Below are 6605 nucleotides of genomic sequence, written 5' to 3' on the forward strand. Positions count from 1 at the left end.
GGGTATGTGCTTCGGATAGTTTTCGAGGTCGTGACAGAGAACTTGTTTATGCCACCTTTGTTAACCTTCGCCACACACTACCACTTACCTCCCTACAGTGTAAAACGGTCTCTTCCGTTTCATACCCAGCCATTATATCCTTCTCATAATTCCTCTCAAACTCTGATTTTTTTCATGACCAATTCGCCGGGAACACACAGTTGGCCCAAAGAAAACCCGAAGTTTTCATATCAAATTTATATCAATATTTTTATAACCCCTGTGATGGGAGAAGATGCGGTGTGCCGAGCCGTTATGAATGAATGGCTAAGCATGCTAAGTCAAGCTCACGAATGCGATTAGCCCACACACACACGCACTCGGAGTTCAGCAAGCCTATATGGTCTTCTGTGGTTTATCAGGTTTATGTGATTCGCAAATAATAATAATGATAGTTGTATTTATAAAGCGCTTTTTGCCAGAGGATACAAAGCGCTGCTATTATTACCCGGCTTTAGCTCGAGCTACCATCACCGGTGCTCAGTGCCTAGACAAAACAAAGACTAGATAAAACAAACAAAAACAATGATAGATAATTCCATGTTTATTATTGATTCCGATTGACGTTCCGTTTTCTAGCAGATCACGTGTCGGTTTAAAAGTCAAACTCAAGACGCTGATTAACCTACTTGCAATCGCCTTTGGTCCTGATTTGTTGAATTCTATTTCGACATAAGAAAAGTAAAAACAAGAATATTGATGACTTCATATTACATCTTTTATTTTCAACTAAGACATATGATTCACTTTCGAAGCAGGTCACATGATCAAATAGCCCATAATTAAGTCAAGCTCTAGAAGTTTAGCTAGTAATTAACCAGAGCCAACTAGATAGTCATCAGTGAGAGGTCTCGCATTATTACATACAATTATTTTTTGCAGATGAAGAAAATGCAATACGATAGCCCCAAAACATATAAACTGGAAGTTGCATCTACTTAGATTCAATCCTCAGATGGATCATTGTAATAAAAGGAACCATAACTAGGCTTGTCTGCATGCACCTGTAATCATGATAATCAAATCTTCTTGGGGAAGTAACCACTAAAACCAGGGTTCGAGGTTCGAGTCATAGTTATGTCTTGCGGATGGTGACGTTTCAGGACGTTCCCTGACTTCAGTAGTCATTGATGCATGTATGTGATTAGCATGTGTCTCTATACCTCTATGCAAGGCCCAGAGCCATTTGAATTTAGGACTATTATGAAGAAATCAAATTAAAGTATTCCAGGAAAAGCGGTCGATTAAGGATTTTTAAAAAGGTGGGGGCATTTTGTAAAAGAAAAAAATACTGACAAGGAGAAACAATCTTCACTTGCGTATGTCCGACATTTCAGACTATAAATATCTTAAAGGCTCTCGGAAGCCGAGGGGAGGGGGGGGGGCACCACGGGTCGGACGTGAATCCCCCGGATCCTCCAATGAACAAAGTAGAACACAACAAAAACGCATGGGTACAGACGAGCCAGTTTATTTTTCGCAAGGATTGGAAAGATATAATTAGTCTGTCCTGCGAAAATAAGAAAATCTTCCATTCATTACTTTGTCATTAATCGTTAATTTTCTGATTCACTCTCTATCATTTCCCCATGTCGAAATGCATCTGCGTATACGTCAAAAGATGAAGGTTCTAGGATTTAGTAAAGTGTAACTTATCACTACTGCAAATGTAGAAGTAAAATCCATGTAATGATGGCTACGGAAAAGTTAAATTATTGAACAGAAACAGGTTATTATAAGTAAAAGGTAGAATACATCTGAGAGAATTTCGGGATTATGTCTGGGTATTTCTCATTAGCAACTCGTCTGCGCATCACACCTGCGTTTTAGACAAACATCACCACCAATGTCATAAGATAGCAAGGCGTTGCACCCTGTCAAAACTTCAAAATTAAGGTTACGCCAACTGACCTTCCCCAAACTAGCGTTTGAAATATAGCTGTTTCCTGTCGAGTGTCAAAATACAATCTCAAAGGAGTGCTGTGCTAATAGAGATCGGATTATCTCACTCTCCGATTGAATTATGACGTTGATATGACACTAATTACATGACATGATTTGAGAGCTGTGTTATTATTGGATCGATGTAGACTTCCCAAAATCTGCCCCCTCCTCCTCCTAGCTCCTCATCCCCTCTTTCATTCGGTAACCCTTAAGGGGTTTTGCAAGAAACTATTTACAATCAATAATTCTAATGACAATTGATGGATCATTGACAATTTATAGATCAATTGTAGCTAGAACATAATATATATTTTCACCTGTTGTTGTAAGAGGTAGACTTGATATCAATTTGATTACCAGACTTATGAATGGTTTTAGGACCTAATCAGGACTAGCAATTGATTGCAAGTTCCTTGCAACACCAAAATAGTATATATACCTCGCTCCCTTATACGCACGCACACCATCACGTATGATATAAAACCTACACACGCACACACACACTTTAAAAAAAGTGCACACGTAGTTACCACACTGTTAAAAATACCCTGATTTTACAGAATAAAAAACAGAAGATTATGCAAAAAGCAAATAACAGAATTATTCTGTAAATTCATAAAGCAGGAATTTTTCTGCAATTTAACAGAACAGGTCTGGGTAAAAAGGGAGGAAGGGTGTTTTATTATAGGAAATTTGTACGGTTCCATACACCAAACACCAATTTCCCGTAAGATTACGCAATCTTGTAAGATTACAGGTGTTCTCGAGACTCTGCTGCAGGAACGTCTTTTATTCTAAGGATAAATTTTCTAACAGTGCAATAATGCATATAGCATTTCTATTTATTTGAAGGCAGGTTAAAAGAGCATTGTAGATTGAATGTCTTGCTCACGGGCATAGGTGCCGCTGCCGGGAATCGAACCCCGGACTTTCTATGTATAGCCAGTTGCCTTAGACCACCTTCAATATCATAAAAAAATAATAAAACAAATTGTGCAAATATGACTTATGACAAATGAGTATATTATTTCGCATTATCCTTTTTTGTGTTATTTGCATTTTCATCAAAGTGGAGCGCAGCAAATCTTAATGTGTCGAGCGAAAATGATAACATGTAGGGCCCTAATCGTAGTCAATCACAGTTTACAACTGAACACTTAATTATATAAAAAAACTCTCCTAATCAACATGCGTACCTATCAATTAAAATCTAGTAGGACTGTTTCTCACTAGCTCCAAGGATATTCTAGTAACCATGGTAACGTATCCTTGTCCTACTGTCAGTGGTCTACCATTCTACTACTAATGAGGTATTTCAGGTGCGTCTACCTGGCGCGGTTGACTTCAAAGGACCAGACGTATATCACAATAAGTGGTAAACCAAGCTTTAACATGCTGTGTGTAATAAGAGTCTTGTTTGATCATGTACCTTGGTCCATGATCTGATCATGGTCATTGGTTGATTGATAGATATAAGTGGCCTTACTGAGTACATTCGCACACTTGAATGTTTCTGTGTCTCTCTTCGTATCACCCGCACACTCTCTCCCCTACCCTGTCTCACCCCCCCCTCTTTCTCACATTTTCTACTACTTGTTCACCCCTTCCTTAACACACATCCTCCTTTACGTAACTCCTTATGTGGGTGCATCGTGGTCTAGTGGTTCTGACACTCGCCTTTCAAACAGAGGGTCGTGGGTTCGAATCCTAGCTATGGCGCGTTTTCATTCAGCAAGAAATTTATCCACACTGTGCTGCACTCGACCCAGGCGAGGTGAATGGGTACTCGGCAGGAGTAATTCCTTGCAGGCTCTGAGCGCCGGTGATAGTAGCTCGAGCTAAAGCCGGGGTAATAGCAGCTGTGTGTATGCTCTGGTAAAAAGCGCTTTATAAATCCAGCTATTATTATTATTACTTGCCCCCATTCTCTCTCTCTCTCTGTCTCACTCTTAGCTATTTTCAACTCACCTTTTTTCTCTCTCCCTTTATGTCTCTCGATCTCTTTTTTGAAATTTCTACCCTTTTCTTCATGTGTATAATTAAAGTAACCGTTTAAATTCCTGACATGGGAAAGAATATAGTTTTTGAAATGCAAGCATTCACGGCTCTTGAAGCAGCAAAGTTAGACAATCTGTCTTTGAACTTAGGAAAAGTTCTAGAAAAAGTCTCGATTCGAACTGTTAATTGGAAGGGAAAAAAATCATGCCTATATTCACGGCCACTCCCGGAGTGTGAATCAACTCCAATGGCCACCTGATGAAACATGCCGCCGCTTAAACCCCGCCTTCAAATGGGCAATAATCGCAGATATCATGTACGAATCATCCTTCCTTGTCAATCAGGTTGATTTGGTTACCGACAAATGAGATCATTTCAACTTTTTGACGGGTGGTTGACTTTTGTTGCATTATTTTGATACCCTTCGAAGTTAGAAAGTTGGGATACAGGCGGAGATGGTGGTGAAAACTTACCTGTATAAAAGTGTTTTTTTTTTTTATAGACATTGACTTATTGTTCAGACATGTATTAGATGTAAATAGTTTTTGTTGTTCTGCTCTGAAGCGCCTTGAGCATCTAATCAAGATGGAAAGTGCGCTATATAAATCTTATGTATTATTATTATTATAATGATGATGATGGTGGTGGTAGTGGTGATGATGATGATGCTGGTGATAATGATGATGATGCTAGTGATGATGATGGTAATGATGATGATTATGGTCATTATAATTGCCATTGTTATTTTTATGATGATGACGATGGTGGTGATGAACATAATGGTGATGAATATGTTGACAATTATGTTGACAACCATAACGATATTAATGATGGTCACGTAATATGAAAATGATAATGAAATTACGATGATGAAATTACCGAATACGTGTATGCTATGAATGCAGTATGCATAACATATATCTGTAAAGCGCTTAGGCATGTTAGGGACGTCGTTCCGATGTGTTAAACGCTAAATAAATGCGGATTATTTTTATTATGATCATTATCATCATCATAGCATTTTTATCTAAATTATACCTTTTTGTCCGAGTAGAAAGAGCATTCATATAAAACTTTCTAATGAATTATAAAATGTACCCTACGTGTGCATCATTTTGACGTATCCAAGAGCCACTTTCTTTTAACTTTAGACCTCTAAGCACTCTTTAGAATGTCAAGACGAACTATAATCTTTAATCATATACACCACTGTATTTTAACGTATCCAAGAGCTACTTTCTTTGAACTTTAGACCTATAGCACTCTTTTAGGATGTCAAGACGGACTATAATCATGTACACCCCTGTATCGTGTCTCCACAATCAAAGCGTTGACCCTTGTGGTAATTGATTTTATTAATTTTTCTGCAATCAATTATGAAATGAGCACGCGCCCGCCTCGTTTTCGGCCTACTCAGACCGCATTACGGAAACAACGTCGTCGACCGCAGGAATATACAGCTCTTGTTTTTTTTTGTGTGTGTGTTTTAATTTAAAACTTTTGAAAACTGAATTTCTCTAGAAAATATGGATCAATTTTCATTACAATCATGTAGGATGTTACCAGAGTACCGTGCAGGCAGTATACTTATATTTCATATTGATGATATTTAATAATAATTATACATGTACACTGTAAACAAATATTGGGTAAAATATTTACCACCACGAGGTTAATCATGCGCTTGTCCAACCAATGTTGGGCAGTATTTTACCCAATGCGAGAAGCATATTGTCCAGTATAGGTTACAATAAGCAACAATTACTCTAAAATGGGCAAAAGTTTCATCACACTCGATAAATGAAAATGCCCCAAAGAAATTCCAAATGTTGGTTGGACACATAATTACCCTTATGGAGCTTTTTACCCAATATTTCTTTAGAGTGAACAATGTATACAGAATGAAAAAAAGTGGATAGGCTTAACCGTCGCCTATCTCTGTTTTCACAGCTCACCTCCCCTGTCTTCCTCCCTGCCTCTCCCCCTTCTCTCTTTCTCTCTCTCTCTCTTTGTTTTCCCTTCTCAAGTTTTCTTCTTTTAAATACCATTATTCGAAAGCAGTCATTTTAATCTTTCCAGATCAATGGTTCTTTGAAATTGTGATGGAACATTTAATTTGCCAAAAACTGTATAACCATAACAATAAATACAACATGATAAATATATCAAGTCACAAAGGGATATCACAAATTGAATGATTGTATACGAACAGTCAACTTGTATATATTCATACACTGTCATACACAGTAGGAAAATTTATCCTTAAAATAAAAGAAGTTCCTGCAGCAGAGTCTCGAGAACACCTGTAATCTTACCAGATTGCGTAATCTTACAGAAAATTGGTATTTGGTGCATGGAATCTTACAAATTTCCTTAAATAAAACACCCTTTTCCCCTTTTTAAGCAGACCTGTTTTGTGAATGATTCTGTTATTGCTTTCTGGAAAATCTTCTCTTTTATTTTCTATAAAATCAGGGACTTGTTTACAGTGTATGCATTATAATGCTGGTCGCCCCATATTTTACAGGTACATCGTTCGTATCATTAAAAAAAATAAAAACATCAAAATATATCACAGGTATTATTCTTTGTGTTCTTCTTAAAGTAGTACGTTGGGGAAAGCA

The sequence above is a fragment of the Lytechinus variegatus genome, chromosome 8 (genome assembly GCF_018143015.1).
Source record: "Lytechinus variegatus isolate NC3 chromosome 8, Lvar_3.0, whole genome shotgun sequence".
Lineage (NCBI taxonomy): Eukaryota > Metazoa > Echinodermata > Echinoidea > Temnopleuroida > Toxopneustidae > Lytechinus > Lytechinus variegatus.